This window comes from Anomaloglossus baeobatrachus, chromosome 2 (genome assembly GCF_048569485.1).
Source record: "Anomaloglossus baeobatrachus isolate aAnoBae1 chromosome 2, aAnoBae1.hap1, whole genome shotgun sequence".
NCBI lineage: Eukaryota > Metazoa > Chordata > Amphibia > Anura > Aromobatidae > Anomaloglossus > Anomaloglossus baeobatrachus.
The window spans coordinates 226255173-226270512 of record NC_134354.1 but is presented as its reverse complement, the minus strand read 5'-3'; the positions used below and the strand labels follow the sequence as shown (position 1 = coordinate 226270512).

The 15340-nt window shown below is 43.3% G+C and overlaps 1 protein-coding gene across 3 annotated transcripts in view; it reads right to left on the bottom strand.

Annotated features, from left to right (window-relative positions):
• Positions 1-14978, bottom strand: part of SOX13 (SRY-box transcription factor 13) — a 58985-nt gene extending 44007 nt beyond the window's left edge. Inside the window, exon 1 of one of the 3 annotated variants that reach the window (XM_075335640.1) lies at positions 14519-14978. The gene's annotated coding sequence lies outside the window, so the exon portion shown is untranslated. The remainder of the gene's footprint in view (positions 1-14518) is intronic. The other 2 variants (XM_075335637.1, XM_075335638.1) reach the window with 2 other exon arrangements.
• Between the last annotated feature and the right edge of the window lie 362 nt (positions 14979-15340).

The following is a 15340-nucleotide window of genomic DNA, read 5'->3' as shown; positions in this document are numbered from 1 at the left end:
CTGTTTTTATGTTCATAAACGTGATGCAAACCTTGTTCAAAGTGTTAAGGTGGAAATGATCTAAAGAAGATCGTAGACCAGAATAAATTGTGAAACCTTTCCCCTGGTCATTTTGGTGGTTTATTGCTCGTTTGTTTTACGGTACTTGGCTGAGTAATTTTGGTCTGAAATCTCATCTACAAAAAAAACAAAAACAAAAAAAAACAGTAACCGTGAAAAGAAAACGGCTTGCCAAATTCAATTTTATAATAAATTATCACGTACATATGACCCCAAAGAGAAATTGAATAGAAAAGGAAATTATGATATAGGCTTGTATGTGTTCATCAATATAACTAAATAGAAATCTTTTGTAAATTAATGAACATATATGCCTATTTGCTTCACAATTCTGTTTCCATCAGTAAGGCCTGGTTAAGCTACGTCCGGGGCCCTGTTCTTGATTAGTCGGGTCTTCCATCTACTATTCCATCCAGCTGACTGGTGGCATGTATGCTGGTTGGCAGCCATTTAGTAGCATGCTTACACAAGGATTGTTCACTGCCCATAGGCTGCCACTGTTCTCAGCAGTACACATCCTATTTATAGAGCATTGCTTGCTCCTAGAAATAATAAAAAATAAATAAGCAGTAGCTTTACATGAGCATAGATTATACTTTACTCTATGTAGTCCTGTGTTTCTACAGGACTGCAGACTACAAATTAGACTGTCACCATGTTGTTACTCCCTTCCAACTGCCCATTTTATAATGTCCTCTAAGTCAGCAAGACAAAAGGGTCAGCTAAAAATACACCAATTACCTGATGGATCAGACTACACACAGTTTATTTGTAGTCTGTAACCATGGAAACATTCTTTTATGTAGATACAAAGGAGCCAAAACATTATTGGCTGAAAATGTGTACAATTGCGGTAGCTGAAAAATGTTGGCCTTCATGTCCTCATTTACAGGACTATCAAAATAATTATTTCCTGACTTTCGCCGGCACAACTTTTTTTTTAAACTAGGACACACCTGATGATGCACCAGACTTCACCCAGTAGAAATCTAGTGGAAAAATGTTTTCATCATATACCTGTCCTACTAACAGCACATCTGAGTGATAAGATAACCATGGATGCTGGAGAAGTAGTCGACTCTTGGGATAAATCCCTACTGGGGCGGTGGGTGATGCTGGTGGGGTGGGTGTTCGAGTTTAGGATTGGGCATATTCAAGGCCATACTAGTATACATTTGAAACAGTTCCAGAAACCTACGCTCCATCTTATTCTGCAGTCAATCCTTTTTAGTTCAATAATTAAGGCTGGCGTTGGAGAGGCATACTGGGTAACTGGCAAGGGTCTCCCATCACCGAAGGAGCACCCACTTAAATATTAAAATACACTTTCAGGCTTGCTGGAGATCAGCACTACAGCACTCTGAGGTTGTTGATGTGCCCACATGGGCCGTATCTTTTCATCAGCTATACTCATACACTCGGCAGTATCCAGCCCCTACCTATGTGCCCGGACTGTTAGCCATAGCCCTAATGAGGCTTGTCTCCCAACACCAGTTAGAATATAGCATCCAATGAGGAGGTACCTCATATCTTTGATTGACTGTTGCATGGATAAGCAAGTCAAGGTGATCTTCAGGCTGATGTCAACTGCGGATAAAAAGGAGCAAATTACCCAAGGAACTCCACATCCAGTGCAAATAATGCGAGGTGCCGTCACTACGTTCCATCTGGGGCCCTACTCTTATTTCGCCCAGTGCCAGGATAGAAAGGAACAAACACAAGCAAGGTGAACCATCTATTATCTCATTGTCCTTGTGACATTCAATTTCTGCAGGTGACAAAGGAAGGGAGTGCTCAAAGGACCCTTTCTTCACCTTAAACTATTGTTTAGTGTTACAATAGCTGCTGCAAAACAACAAAAGCAGCAGGCACACAAAAGGGATTTTTTTTTATTTTGCATTTTAAGGATTCTTGTGACACCCTATAGCTGCAGGTGACAAAAGGACAATGGGAAGGTGCACATCAGTTCCACCCTGTACTGTCTTATGTGTATTCATGCTGGTTAGCTGTGACATATGGCTCCATTAACACTCCAAATACAACACAGATGACAATTTCAGTCTTTATTAAGGCTTTTATTTCTTAACACAAATATGTTTTATAGTTTGAAAAATCTGGTGTATTGTTAAAAACTGAACAGCAATGTGTCATCCGGATGATCAGACAATAGCTAGACTTCAGAGTCTGTGCCACAAGTAGAACGCATGTAGCAGTCATGTCATGGAGGTTGGCACTGAGCACTCAGGAGGAGGATGGCGTCTCTACAGCATTGATTTTTAATAGCAAAATCAATGGACAGTCAAGTTCTCTGGAAGAAAGAGCAGCAATGATGCAGTCTCCCTGCTGCTTATACCCATTCATTATGAATGGTTTGATGAATAAAATTGGCTGAAAGACAGTCCTGACCTAAAGGAATACTAGCTTATGTAAAGACCATAGGTCATCACAGCCGAATGTGTAGAGCATAAACATTAAAATATTGTCTGTAATTATTCAATATTATACTACCATGAGTATGTAAATGTTGCCATACTCAATTCCAGGGATGTCAGGATCTGTCAGAAAACTTGATAACTTAATAAACTGCTGTAGTGGAATATCCCATAACACATAAATCAACCTTGTAAAGGGCAAGATAATTGTAAATGTGAGGGCATAAATGCTTGCATCATTATTATCTTTTGATACAAAAAGGCTCATTTATGGGGTGAAACAATCATTTATGCAGCACAGCATTATCCTGTGAGGCGCAGCACCATCCTGTGAGGCGCAGCAACATCCTGTGAGGCGCAGCAACATCCTGTGAGGCGCAGCAACATCCTGTCTCACTGCTGAGAACAAGGCAGCTTATGGCTATGTGCGCACAGTGCATTTTTCGCGGCGTTTTTGCGCGTTTTTCGGGTGCGTTTTTTACCTCAATACTGCATGACATTGCTTCCCCAGCAAAGTCTATGAGTTTTCATTTTTGCTGTCCGCACACATCTGTATTTTTTACCTGCGTTTTTGAGTTAAAAAAAAAAAAAAATGGACATGTCAGTTCTTTCCTGCGTTTTTCTGCGTTTTCCCCCCATGCAATACATTGGAAAAACGCAGCAAAACGCAGAGATCAAAAACGCAGCAAAACGCAGCCAAAAATGCACCAAATCGCGGCAAAAACGCATGCGTTTTTTGATGCGTTTTTCGACGCAGGTGCGTTTTTAGCGGCCAAAAACGCACAAAAACGCAGCGTCAAAAAGACGCAGTGTGCGAACCTAGCCTGTGTGTGCTAGGTAATCTAGAATACATCAGAATGTATCCCTTACTTTGGTCTTCTTGTGTACACAGGCATTCAAAGGACCACCAATCGGTAAGTTTATTGATCGGCGATCCTATCGTGCTGCATGTTGGACAGTGTAAACCGGCCCTTACACAATTACATAAAAGGAAGCAATATATATGACACAGACCCATTATTTTCCAAAAAACAGGATCGACATGCTTAATTTAGGGTCTATTACCCTGAAAGGAACGGTCTTTTGTTTTTGGTCTCTGTTCCTTTTAGTTTCAATTAATTCAGAATCATTATTAACATGTAACTACTGGTTTTATTCTAATTGGCCATGTGCTAAATGTCCAATTTAGATTTTTTTGTATAGTGACCGCCTATCACAAGGCCTTATTGTTCTTTTCCTATATGAATACACATTTTGTGTTAATAGAGAAATACCATATATTTCAGCTTAATTTATGACCTATTACAAAAATGTCTAAACCACAATGTACATAAAAAAAAAAAAATAATAATGTGGCACAAATTGTCGGAGATTCTGCCAATAAATTATTGGTCAAGAAATCCCACTATCTTCTAAACAAGGAAACCAATAATATTCGATTTTCCAGAAAAGAGAAGACAATAAGGGATACCTAATCGGACAATAAAAGGTAGACCAATAGCCAAGGGCACTTTTAGTGCAAATGCACTAAATTGTGTGGATGTTTCTGTAAATGTAAGGTGAATATCATGCTTAATAAATTGACATCGTGCAGATGGGTCAATACACTACAGATTTTCTTCCCGGCATATGGATGAGATGTCAAAGTCAGAACCACAGCGCAGCTATAGTAAGAGTTTAGTCAGTATTTTTGATCAGTATACCTAAACCAGTAGCATCCCCACAACACAGAACAAGTATCAATGTTGCAATGGTAGTTTTTCTCCTTAGTTCCAGTTTTGGCATACAAACACATGCAAAATACTAATCAAATCCAAACGTGTGAATAAAGACTAATATAAAATTAGTGTGCCTTGATATGCCCATTGTCTCACACGAGTGCTGTATTTTCACAGCTAGCTCTCATACCTATGGTATAGTTCACATGTTGGATCTTTTCCTAGGATCAAAGTGGTCGGCAAAAAAGCAAGGAGACTTGTCCGGTATTGATCCGACTGCCAAATGATATTCTCAAATGCAAGTCCATAAAAAAAAAAAAAGCAGACAGGACTCAAATGCCATCCGTGTGCGGTCCATTTTTCCCCACAGACTGATAAAAGTTTGAGAAACATTCAGCATTATTTTTTTCCATTTGAGAAAAACAGTTGAAGCCTTGAGGGTAAAAACCGACGCGCTGACCAAACTGATGAATTCTGATCAAAAACAGTGACGAGTCTCAGACCGTTTCCATTGTTTTACGATGAGAAAAATCACTGATGTGTGAGCCCCTAATCAGACCTCTGTCATCGCATCCTTAATGCAATTTAATGGGATTGTCAAACCAGATATCTTTTCGCAAACATTTTTGATCCACTGTTTATAGATTCATTCCTAATTTACTCCATTCAGGGTCTAGTTCATCCCAAAATAAAATGTATTGGGAGGTAAAAAGTGTTCTAGAAATCAGCCCGCTTGTGAGTAGAGTAGAGCACACCTGCCAAAGTCAATCACTTAGGTACAAGGCACGTTGCACTACAAGAAAGGGCAGACGTAACACGCAACACTATCAAGCACATTACAGGTATGTGTGAACATGTCCTTCAGATGAACCTTACGGAAAATACACCTAATTTACCAACAAAGTTAGATTATATTACGATTTTGCTAGATATATTCCATGTAATATTGTAACCAAATTCCGGCAATAATAGGCCAGGTCTGACTAGATATTTGCTATAAGAACTTTTGACATCACAAAAATAAAATACAAACTTTATACATGAAGTGCATGCATTCAACATCTAAAAAAACAAAACAAAAAAAAAAGTAAAAGTGATGACGATATGACTATCCTCTCCCCGAATACAGATTGCAGTAACTCTTAAAAATATATAGTAAGGAAAAGTAAAAGTGTTGTAAACTGGTTTCATATAACTAACGTATGATTTTCTCAGTTGGAATTAATCCGCAGTTAATGCGACATTGTAATAACTGTTGCCAAATAGCAGAATATATTAAAATATGGTCCAAAAAACCATCAGATTGAAAGCCCTTGTGAAGTCACTGCTCAGCGAGATTATTCCGCTCCTATGATACACAGTGAAGACTTTGGCAGGGATGACAGCTGACAAGAAGCAGCTGCAGTTTTCTTAAAGGAAAGAATTGAAAGACTTTCCATAGGTCACTGTTACTGACAGAACCGCACTATGACAAACCACATTCAAATACATGCAGATTTTCCAACCTAGCCACCATCGGTGGGAGCAAGCAGCCAGACAATAATGTGCTTTATGGAGGGGACACTCACCACACATTAGGCTGCTACTTCATCACTAGCGAGAAGAAAGGTTATTTCATTGGTTCCAAAAGGGTATAAACAGCAGGACCCCTAGCAATGAACTGGCAGATTATGGTACTGGTCAGACATTCTTCATTGGGATAAATACGAGTTTTGGAAAGCCCCAATTGAAAGCTGTTTTTACCCTATAGAGGGCACATTTCCACGTAGAACAAGTAATAACTTTTTAAAGGGAACCAGCATCTGGTTCGGTCCAATAAACCACCAGCACTGGAACTAAGCATCATTCACATGCCCATATTAAAAATAGCCCCTTAAGCACTTGGTAGCTAAAGAACATAAGAGATGAGCCCAGGGACATTGGGCACAGAGCTTTGGAGCTTCGGTGCAGGCATGGAGGGGAAATTATATAGATCCAATATTTATTATTGGCATCACCCTCGTCTAATGACAATCACTCTATTTTATTTAACTATGTGTTAATGCGTTACGTTCCTCTATGCTATTTCTGTGTCTACCCATGCCTACCCATCAGTCTAAACTTTCCCTACACCTATAGAGAATTATTGCAGGAAAAGGAAAGAGGTTTGGATACTCCGTCTGATTGGCTGGCATGGTTGTTCCTCCCTATTGCTCTATGTAATGCAGTGTTCCTCAACTCCAGTCCTCAGGAGCCACAAACAGTCCATATTTTCAGGTTTGGTTAGTGTTGCACAAGTGATTGATTAAAGTATCAACTGTGCAATACTGAGTAAATTCTGAAAACATTCTCTTTTGGTGGCTCTTGGGGACTGGAGTTGGGGGAACACTGACATAGCTTGGATGGATGACGAAGACACTCTTTGTTAGGCCTCTGGGGAAACCTCTGGACGGCTTCTATTCCCAATAGATCAATCTGTACTGAACTATACAGCACTTCCCTCCCACTTGGACAACTGTGCTCTTTTAAACCTAATCCTGTCTACCACCTCTCTTCTCCCACAAATAATCTTACAGGGTCAGTGGATACCACAATAGGATTTGTATTGTTGTCTACACTACCACAAACAATGGGGAATTGCTTTACTACAAACAATGAGGTATTGTTTTCTTTAAATAACCGCAAACATTGGGTACCAATCACAAACAATAGGACTTCTTTTACAGATATACTGTATATACATACACACATATACACATACACATGGTAAGTGAATTTGATACACTGCCAATTTTGCAAGTTTTCCCATCTACAAATAATGGACAGATCTGTAATTTATTTTGTAGGTACACTTCAACTGTACGGTCAGAATAAAATAAAAAAAACAAGAACTTCAAATTGTATTTTTAAATAAACTAATTTGCATTTTATTGCATAAAATAAGTATTTGATCACCTATCAACCAGCAAGAATTCTGGGTCTCACAGACCAATTATTATTTTCCTTAAGAAACCCTCCTACTCTGCACTCATTACCTGTATTAGTTGCACCTGTTTGAACTCCTTACCTGTATAAAATTCACTTGCCCACACAATCATATCAAATCACACTCCAACCTTTCCACCATGGCCAGGACCAAAGAGCTGTCTAAGGACACCAGGGACAAAATTGTAGACCTGTACAAGGCTGGGATAGGCTACAGGACAATAGGCAAGCAGCTTGGTGAGAAGGCAACAACTGTTGGCGCAAGTATGAGAAAATGGAAGAAACACATGATGACTGTCGATCTTACTCAGTCTTTGGCTCCATGCAAGATCTTGCCTAGTGGGGTAAGGATGATTCTGAGAAAAGTCAGGAATCAGCCCAGAACTACACAGGAGGATCTGGTCAATGACCAGAAGAGAGCTGGGACGACAGTTTCAAAGATTACAGTTAGTTAGTAACACACTACGCCGTCATAGATTAAAATCCTGCAGGGCATGCAAGGTCCCTCTGTTCATGCCAGCACATGTCCAGGCCTGTTTAAAGTTCACCAAAAACCATCTGGATGATCCAGAGGTAGCATGGGAGAAGGCCATGTAGTCAGATGAGATCAAAACAGAACGTTTCGGTTTAAACTCCACTCACCGTGTTTGGAGGAAGAAAGAGGAGACCAACCTCAAGAACACTGTCCCAATTGTGAAGCATGGGGGTGTAAACAAACTTTGTGTGTGCTTTCTACAAAAGGAAAAAGGATGACAGTACCGTATTGAAGGGAGGATTGATGGGGTCATGCATCACCAGATTTTGGACAACCCTACTTTCCTCAGTACATGCATTGAAGATGGGTCTTCCAGCATGACAATGACCCAAAACACACAGTCATGACAACTAAGGAGTGGCTCTATAAGAAACATTTCAAAGTCCTGGAATGGCCTAGCCAGTCTCCAGACCTCAACCTAATAGAAAATCTTTGGAGGAAGCTGAAAGGTTTCTGTACCAAATATTAAGTTCTGTTTTTCTATTGTATCAAATACGTATTTCATGCAATCAACTGCAAATTGATTATTTAAAAATCATACAATGTGACTTTCTGGATTTTTTTTCTTTGTCACAGTTGAAGTGTACCTACGATAGTGGGATAACTTGCAAAAATCGGCAGTGTATGAAACTTATTTTCCCCACTGTATATATAATATATAGAAACACATACATTAAAGTTAGGGATATTTGGCTTTCGAGTGAAATTTTATAAGGATTCTAAAATGCACTCCAACCTTTTCAGGTGACCTTAATGTAACCTTTTGAATGCACATGTCCAACTGTTCAGTTTTTCTGTACTTTTTGTACAACTTGCTGTTCTCTGTCAAGGACCTTAATAGCAAAAGTCACAACAGTTGTTTGATCCATGAATTGCCCAATAAACGTCAGTTCAATTAGAATTGGTATTTGCACAATCCTCCTCATCATGCTGTTCACATTTTGACATCATGAGACAAAGACGACACCTAAGAATTGATTAACAGTACCTCACTATTACGAGGCTTCAAGCAGGATGCTCCCAGACGAAAGTGGCCAATAAGCTTAGAGTGTCCCAGTGTCATCAGCTCATTGCAACAGAGATACAGAAAGACTGGAAGAATCACAGAAAGGCATAGAAGGGGACGTCATTTGGCCACATGTCACACTGAGGTCCGCTTCATTGTGGACAATGCCCTTGAGAACACGATGATGAATGCCACACAACTCCAGGCAAATTTAAAGGAGAGGCAGATGAACCAAAGTGTCATGTCAGACCATACGAAACAGTTTACATCAGCGTGGAATGCATGCTAGACCACCTGCAGGGGTACCTGACCACACCACCAGGCATCATTGGCTTCCTGGATGAGACACCAGTGGGCCTCTGTGCTGTTCAATAATGAAAGTCAATTTATGCTGAGCAGCAATAATGTCCGCCAATGATGTTGGAGATGTCAAGGAAAGCGCTATGCATCAGGCACTGTTGTCACCAAAAGAGCCTTTGGTGGTGGTGTTACAATGTGGGCAGGTGTCTCTAGTCAATGCAGAACGGCTGTACACTTTGTGAATAGTATAGCAACAAGCCCCTTATACTTGAATAACATCATTAATCCAGTCATTGTGCCTCTGCATGAACAGCATAGGCTTAATTTCATCTTCATGGATGGCAAAGCTCAACCCATCGAGGTCCAATCATTAGGGAATGGCTCCTGAAGGCCGGAGTACATCAAATGGAGTGGCCTGCACTTTTGCCAGACCTGAATCTCTCAGAAAACCTATGGGATCAGTTGACTCCCTGTGTAGAGGCTCGTAACTCTGTAACCCGAACCTCAATGACCTGAGGATTACCTGTCAAGAAGAGTGGGATGCCATGCCTCAGCAGACAATAACTCCACTTCTAAACAGCATGAGACATTATTGTCAAGCTGTAATTGATGCGACAAAATTATTGAGACTTTTTTTTGGGGGGGGGGGGGGGGTGTATACCCACCACTGTTGGCTTTTATTTAAAAAAATTGTTTGAGATAAGGAAATTACCATTGCATACTTCTATGATATTATATCACTGTAGCGTGAACTTCTGTTATACATAAATTTCACCCGAAAGACAAATATTTCTAACTTTTTGTGAGTATGTTGATGTGTGTATATATTTTTTATTATTATTATTACTGTTATTATTATTACACACACGTGCATATCCAACACTTATCCCTTACAGGATTTATTTTTTCTCTCTAGTGCTACCGTAGTAGATTAACCCCTAATATTTCTAGATGGATTAGCTACATTCTTCTCAGTATAGGTCCTGCCCTGATATATATATGAAAAGATGACAACAATATACAGTTTATTATTCCAACTGAAGTAATACTCATCCTGCTATCAGGACACAAATAAAAAAACAAACAAAAAAAAAACAAAAAAACAGCCCATAATTTGTCAGCGAGCATCTCTGACAGCTGCTAACAGCGGTGAAAGGTCTTATGAGACTATAGAAGTGTTCATTCACCTCTCGATATACAGAGAAGGCCATAGATGCAGCTGGTTCCCACATCTGTCACGTCAGAAATAACTGAATCTTGCACGTCCATACTCATTATCCTGATACAAGGAACGTTTATAAAGAAAGCCTGTTTCACCAAGGATTTCTATAGACAAGAGACTCTTTTATATACATCTGGCTTATTAATGTTTGTGACATGAAACCCTTTTACAAAAAGTGCAGAATATTGCACATTTTCCCTATTGAGGGGAACCATGTATAACGAGTCTATCCTGCTGTATGTGAACATCACTGCCATAATGAGCTGAAACATACATCGCCATATTGCAGTTGTTTAGTCACGTCCCTTTGATGTCACAGCATTGAGTCTAACGATAAAGTATGAAACAATGCGTTACAGCAAAACATAGGACAGTATATTGATTAATATGGAGTGCGCGTGTCAGAACATCAGCAGTTTGCCTCTTAGCATTGAGGGCCACTTAATTCGGTCTCAGACTGCACCCAAAAGATACCATTATTTGTCAGAAAACATTAAGCTATAGAAAAGTATCTAATGGTACCAGAAATCTTACTAAAAGTAATGGTTACACGCAGGGCTGTGGAGTCGGTAAGCCAAACCTTCGACTCCGACTCCGACTCCTCAAATTCTCTTGCACCGACTCCGACTCCTCAAATTCTCTTGCACCGACTCCGACTCCGACTCCGACTCCGACTCCGACTCCGACTCCGACTCCGACTCCGACTCCGACTCCGACTCCGACTCCGACTCCGACTCCGACTCCGACTCCGACTCCGACTCCGACTCCGACTCCGACTCCGACTCCGACTCCACAGCCCTGGTTACACGTGGCAGCTTTAGTGCAGATGACGACCATATTCACTTAGGTCGGGTTCACGTCACCTCTGTATTCCCCCCCCTTCCCGTCCATGAATGTCAAGGCTAACGAGCAGACAATTCTGCCATAGATTTGCCTGTTTAGCAGCTGGGAGTCCGCGTGAGGTCTGACCCCATTCAATAGGGCTAATCTGCAGTTTCTGGATAGAATCTGGGTGGAAACGGCATCAGTAAGTGATGTTACCCAGTGAAGCGATCCTTAAATGTGTGGCGAGCATATAACGGAAAGGGAAATGAATGGGAGCATTTTCATGCAGAATTTCCATTCGTAATATGCACCCAAAATGTGAGTAAAAAGTTCCCACGCTGCTGTTTTTTTTCCACATGACTTCAGAAAACTGCTGCAAAACCCCAACATTAACTAGACGTGAACCCCAAAAGCAGATCAGTCCACATTAACATGTTTGGGGGAGAAACTCTTCATTTTTAACTCCGACTGGGACTTTACATCACTCATTGCACCATATGAAACGCAAGAAGTGAATACATCTAGAACCCTCCTGGATATCGGCTTATATACGTGGGTCAGGATTACAATAGCCGGCACGTGAAGTAGTCTAAATATAGGATGTCACCTATGAGGACACATCAGATATGTGAATATCCACTGCAGCACGAGCCGCGTGCACAGAATCAATACATGGGATAACACAAACATATATGGCATTCTTATATAGATGGAGAACAGGTGTAATTATTACACTCACGTATATACAGTAAACACCAGTCACGTGTTATTAACCATAACACCGCCACGATGTGTCAGTATACTGTAAACATTATTCACAGTGATTGGATGTGTATCTACTGACACATCATGAGGAGCTGGGCCATTGGTTCCCCACTATAGATGGACGCTTGAAAAATCTAATGTCACGATAACAGAGGGGGGCACTGTTCAGGACCACCCCATCCCTCTTTGCCAGAGAGGACCCCAAACAATCATCAGTATAGGCTTGAGTCACATTAGCATATGGCATCCGATGTGAGAGTATTGGATGAGCTATGCTAATGACCCTCGGCTCCTGAGTGTTATCAAGCATCATGCAACTGTAATCCGATCTTGCCATTGGATCACCGCTGTGGAGGAGAGGTAGAGCGTGATCTCTCCATCTCATCCTTTGTCAGCCTGTGCATATATTGCACACTACACAGATGACATCCGAGTGCAGTCCGATGTTTCACTCGCACCCATAGACTTGTATAGGCGCGAACGATAGGAGACTCTCAGACAATCCCAGCATGCTGCGATCTTTTCCTCAGTCCGATTAGAGCTGAGGAAAAACTCGCAGATGTGAGTTGCAGCATTGTCTTACATGGGGCAAAGTGCAATGCAAAATTTTCTCATATTGCACACATGCAAGTAATACACCAGTGTGACTCTAGCCTCAGGCTGAGCCTACATATGTCTCCAACCCTCTATTACAGACCCCAATATAGTTATTGGGTTCCAGTGGCCTAGTCAGTGTCCATTTGGTGGATCCGGCACTGCTGTCAATATAACGAAGCGGGTGTGAAGAACATAAAGTGACCAAATGACTGAAATGAGCAGCAAAGTGGCTCAGTGGTCAGGACTGTTACTTTGCAGCGCTGGGTTCTGAGTTCAAATCCAGAAGACCAGGGCACAGACTCTGCAAGGAGAGTGTAGGTCCTCCATGTTTTGTGTAGCTTTCCACCGGTTTCCTCCCACACAGATTAGATTGTGAGCCCCAATAGAGACAGCGATGATGATGATGATGATGATGATGATGATGATGATGAACTGCTCGGTAAACGTAATGAGCATTTTGATGCTTGGGTGCTCGGTACATGTTTACCGAGTATAATGGAAGTCAACGGGGCACTCAAGAATTTTACCGGAAGATTTTTCGGAAACATGCTCAAGATCCCCACTGACTTCCATTATACTCTGTAAAGACGTAAAGAGCCAGTAGAGCATCAAAATGTTTGTTACGTTTATGGAGCAGTATAATGTCTGCTAACCTGTGCAATATGATGGCGCTATATAAGCAAAGCACAATATTAATAATAATGATGGATGGACTGTCACCCCAAGCAATAGTGGCTCTGTGCCAAAACTTCCCATAGCCGAGCCAATTGTCCAGGATGGACAATCCCTTTATAAAGAACACTAAAGTTCATCACGGTTTCTAGGAGACCACTCTGCATAGACTATGATACATTGTAGTCTAATATTTACTTAGAAATTGCAACATTGTCGGCTGCGGCCACAATCATAGACAGGAGTGTATTGTGTCAGCACAAAGTCTGCTGGAAACAGCAGCCTGTTCAGTCACAATTATTTGCACCTCGGTGGCGCCATTCATACATATGAGGTAAATTGTGTAAACTCGCCTCAAATACTACTGCCCTCACCACTACAATAGTGGCAACAACAAATTCCCCAGTTTTAGACAGGAGAAGGCAACAACGGAGTCACACAAGCGTATACGCAGTGAGCGCCCGTGGACGCACAGCTCACGCAGCCAGCCTGCCCGAGCGCCCGTGGATATCAGCCAGCCTGCCCGAGCGCCCGTGGATATCAGCCAGCCTGCCCGAGCGCCCGTGGATATCAGCCAGCCTGCCCGAGCGCCTGTCCATATTCAGCCTGCCCGAGCGCCTGTCCATATTCAGCCTGCCCGAGCGCCTGTCCATATTCAGCCTGCCCGAGCGCCTGTCCATATTCAGCCTGCCCGAGCGCCTGTCCATATTCAGCCTGCCCGAGCGCCTGTCCATATTCAGCCTGCCCGAGCGCCTGTCCATATTCAGCCTGCCCGAGCGCCTGTCCATATTCAGCCTGCCCGAGCGCCTGTCCATATTCAGCCTGCCCGAGCGCCTGTCCATATTCAGCCTGCCCGAGCGCCTGTCCATATTCAGCCTGCCCGAGTGCCCGTGGATATACAGCCTGCCAGAGTACCCGTGGATATACAGCCTGCCCGAGCGCCTGTCCATATTCAGCCTGCCCGAGTGCCCGTGGATATACAGCCTGCCTGAGTGCCCGTGGATATACAGCCTGCCTGAGTGCCCGTGGATATACAGCCTGCCTGAGTGCCCGGTGATATACAGCCTGCCTGAGTGCCCGTGGATATACAGCCTGCCTGACTGCCCGTGGATATACAGCCTGCCTGAGTGCCCGTGGATATACAGCCTGCCTGAGTGCCCGTGGATATACAGCCTGCCTGAGTGCCCGTGGATATACAGCCTGCCTGAGTGCCCGTGGATATACAGCCTGCCTGAGTGCCCGTGGATATACAGCCTGCCTGAGTGCCCGTGGATATACAGCCTGCCTGAGTGCCCGGTGATATACAGCCTGCCTGACTGCTTGTGGATATACAGCCTGCTGTCTGTATCCCTGACATGTCTGTCCTAAGGAGAATACACGGAGCAGAGGGAAGCAGAGCCCACACCGCAGCCCCATACTCACTGCCTGGACGTGGAGCCGCTCTCTGCGCCGCTTCTTCCTCCGCTGCTGTCCCCGGAATGAGCGCTGCCCTCATAGCCCGTGCTGTGCCTCCTCAGTGCTGTGCCGCCCGTGCTGTGCCTCCTCAGTGCTGTGCCGCCCGTGCTCTGCCTCCTCAGTGCTGTGCCGCCCGTGCTCTGCCTCCTCAGTGCTGTGCCGCCCGTGCTCTGCCTCCTCAGTGCTGTGCCGCCCGTGCTCTGCCTCCTCCGTGTTGTTTCGCCCGTGCTTTGCCTCCTCCGTGCTCCCGTGGGTGTGAGCGCCTCTCCTGGGATGCAATAGCCGCTTCCTGCCCGCCCCCTGCTGGGCGTGTGAGGAGCCGTCCGCGCTCACAGCTCTCTTCTCCTGACAGGGGCCGAGCCCACGCGTGTGTTATTTACTATGTCGCGCGGATCACGTGGTCTCTTCTGTGTCACAGTGCACTATGTCGCCTTATTCACGACTCCACGTACATGACATGTGTGACTGACTGTCTGGGTGTGTGTCCAGATAACAATTAACAAAAGCCCCAGAGCAGCAGCAGGAAAACAATGAACAATGGCTCTTTGTGCGGAGGGAGCAGAATAAAAGCCCTTTGTTCCTGTGTCCATATGATGCTTACAGACCCCATTACTGGGAGCAGCAGGAAATAGGGGGAGGGGGCACATTCCTGTCCCGTGAGGGACACATCAAAGGGAAGTGGGGGAGAGAGGCCCCTCATACTGTGGAAATGGCATTAACTCGTGTGGTGCTGGAGCCTCCAGAATAACCCTCCATTGTGGAGTCAGCGCTGCTTATCTGCTTTATGAC